Source organism: Orycteropus afer, unplaced genomic scaffold, assembly GCF_000298275.1.
Source record: "Orycteropus afer afer isolate SDZICR_OR568_19922 unplaced genomic scaffold, OryAfe1.0 scaffold00015, whole genome shotgun sequence".
In the NCBI taxonomy this organism is placed as follows: Eukaryota; Metazoa; Chordata; class Mammalia; order Tubulidentata; family Orycteropodidae; genus Orycteropus; species Orycteropus afer.
In genome coordinates this window covers 11,939,046-11,942,130 of record NW_006921602.1, presented here as the reverse complement: position 1 = coordinate 11,942,130, position 3,085 = coordinate 11,939,046, and the positions used below count along the sequence as shown (strand labels likewise).

The 3,085-nt window shown below is 38.8% G+C and overlaps 1 protein-coding gene across 1 annotated transcript in view; it reads left to right on the top strand.

Moving 5' to 3' along the window:
- The window catches only part of TRIP4 (thyroid hormone receptor interactor 4), a 92,351-nt gene that overhangs the window by 86,309 nt on the left and 2,957 nt on the right, over positions 1-3,085 (top strand). The gene's annotated exons all lie outside the window — the stretch shown is intronic.

The following is a 3,085-nucleotide window of genomic DNA, read 5'->3' as shown; positions in this document are numbered from 1 at the left end:
TTGGTCAATGACATGAGACAAAGTATATGTGAACTGCTGTATGAAAAGTGAATTTACTCTGTAAATCTTCACCCAAATCCTAAAAAAAAAAAAAAAAAAAAATCAACTCTTCTTCATCTCCCAACTTCTCTTCCTCTGTCTAGTCCTATAAACTCACTGCTGTCGAGTTGGTCCTGACTCATAGCGACCCCTCCTTGGGTTTCTGGGGCGGTGTCTTCTATGGAAGTAGCTTGCCCAGTCTTCCTTACAAGGAGTGGCTGATGGGTTTGAACTGCCAGCCTTCTAGTTAACAGTCAAATACCTTAGGCACTACACTACCAGAGCTCCCATCTAGTCCTATTGCAGCCTCTTTACTTCAAAGCAATTTCAAAAGGCATATAATGTTGCCCTCCCTACCTAATTTACTCTTAAAAACAACATCAGCATCTCTCACCTCAGTTCCAGTAGTCATGTTTGTTCATGTCATTTACTGTTGTTTTGTGTCCTTGTCACTGCTTTCCCATTGTGTGAATTGGATGATTCTGAGGCAGGCATTGTCTTCAGCAATGCACAACTCTATCTCACTCTGTACCTTGGAAACCAACTAGCCATTTTATAAGTCTGTCCTCTAGAGAAAACTCACAAAAAAACAAACTCACTGCCATCGAGTCAATTCCAACTCATAGCAACCCCCTTTGGATTTCCAAGGTGGTAAATCTTTACGGAAGTAGATTGCCCAATCTTCATTCTGTGGAGTGGCTGGTGGGTTTGAATCACCAATCTTCTGGTTAGCAGTCAAATGCCACCAGAGCTCCTTGTCTTCTAGAGAAGTACTTCTCAAATTGTAATAGGAGTGAAAATCACCTAGAGAACTATTGAAATATAGGTTCCTAGGCCCTGCTCTCAAGGTACACTAATGCTGCTGGTCACCTTGACTACACTTTAAGTAACACTGTTTTTTTAATCACAAAATGAAGTGCTTGGAGTATGAATTTAGATTACAGTATATTCAGGCATCTCTCATGATTTATGAGACATATGTTCCTGAGATTCTTACAAGTCAGAAAATCTATAAATGTAAATTATTCTTAACTTACATAAATTATTTACTTCAAACTGAACCCCAGATGGTAGCCAAGAGGCCCTGGAAATTCTTTTTTTCTTTTTTTCCACTAATTAGGGTTTAAATCTCCCTTTCTTCTGTTTTTCCTCTTTTTCTGTTGTGGCATTGTACTCCTTCCTACTCTGTTCGTTTCTTACCTTACTCTAAGCACTGATGACAGAAGGAAAGAGTGCTAAATCTCCTCTTCCAGACCCACTGTTGCTTGATCTGCAGTTCCAGTTCCCTTTTCTTAGCTTCCTATCTTGATTTTCATCTGTTGTTAAGCTCCTGTGAGAAAATGCTTCATGTAAACAGAGTTTAAATATTTCTCTGAAATGTTTTACTTCAGTACTCTATCAACCTAGAGACCCACTCACCTTTAGTACATAAGTTGCCTTTGTTTTTCTCCATAAGGTTTAATGGGGGAGGAAAAGTGATGCTGTTAGTAGAAAGTTCTAATAACCTTTTTCCTGTTGCTACTGCTAGTTAAAATCTTTCAAAAGCCAAATGGGCTTTATGCTTGCTTGAGGAACAGCAGGGCTGGAGAATAATTGTGAGACTGCAGCTTCTTCCATAGTGGACCAGACAAGGTGAAACATCAGTCAGAAACAATAGGTAGTAAAATTAAAAAAGGAAAGAATAGGTAGGCCAATCCCTGTGTCTCAGAAAAACCTGCTATTGAGAGGGAGCCAGTTTACTTGGGGGTTTAATCTGCTATGAAGTTTCTAATCTCTATAACTCCTTTTTCTTTTATCTTTCATTTCTCTTACTATCTCTAAAAAGCCCTCCATTCTGCCTTAACTTACCTCTTTTAGGCCATAGGGACCACTTTCAGTGGCTTGAAGTCATGAAAGTCTTTAATCCACTGTAGGCAAGATAGATACTTGCCTCTTAATTGGAATATTTATCACATTTGCCCTAAAGTATATTGTTATACAAAGTTATTGTTGTTGTTGTTATTTGCCTTCAGAGTCTGAGTTGACCTGAATCATAGCTACCCCTCCTTGGCTTTCTGAGGCAGTATCACTACGGAAGTAGATTGCCCAACCTTCCTTCTGAGGAGTGGCTGGTGGATTTGAATCTCCAGCCTTCTGGTTAGCAGTCAAGTGCCTTAGGCACTACGCTACCAGAGCTCCTGTTACACAAAGGAGTTAAGTCCTATAGTATTAATAATGTTAATACTCTACCTATGGAGATAGCTGGGTGGCACAGATGGTTAAGTGCTTGACTACAAACTGAAAGTTGGGAGGTTTGAATGCACCCAGAGGCATCTCAGAAGACAGGCCTGGCAATCTGCTTCCAAAATGTCACAGCCCTGAAAGCCCTATGAAGCATTTCTGCTTTGCACATATGGGGTCACCATGATTGGCACAGGCTCAGTGGCAAATGACAGCAACTTCACTTACAGCACTATGGATTAAATGCTTTTTTTGTAGAATGACTTAGGAACCTAAGCTACCTTTATAGATTAGTTCTATGAGAAATGTTTCCAAGTTCCTAGCTTCTGACTGGCCAAAAAACTTTTAGGATACAACACAGTTACATGTTGCATTACATGTACATCTGTGTGTGTGTATATGCCTTAGAAGTATATGTTTTGATTTATTTATGTTTTGGATATATGAACTTGAACTTGCTTGATCCAAGGGTAATTTTGTTTCTTGACATTGAAATAATTCAGAAAAGAACAATGTACAATATAGTATCACATGGCTGTATGTCTGTTCAAATTAGGAAATGCAGAAAAATTAAATATAGTAATAAATAAGTTGAATGCTCAGATAAAGAGATAAAGGAATTTATTTTACTTTAAATCAGCTGCATGCTCCATAAACTCATGCAAATACTGCTTTATATCTTATGCAAAGCACGTGTAAATCCCTATGAGAGTTTTATCAATCAATGATAAGTATTTTACCCCTTTTAACTTTTCAGGAGCTCTGGTGGTGTAGTGCCTAAGGCATATGACTGCTAACCAGAAGGCTGGTGGTTCAAACCCACCAG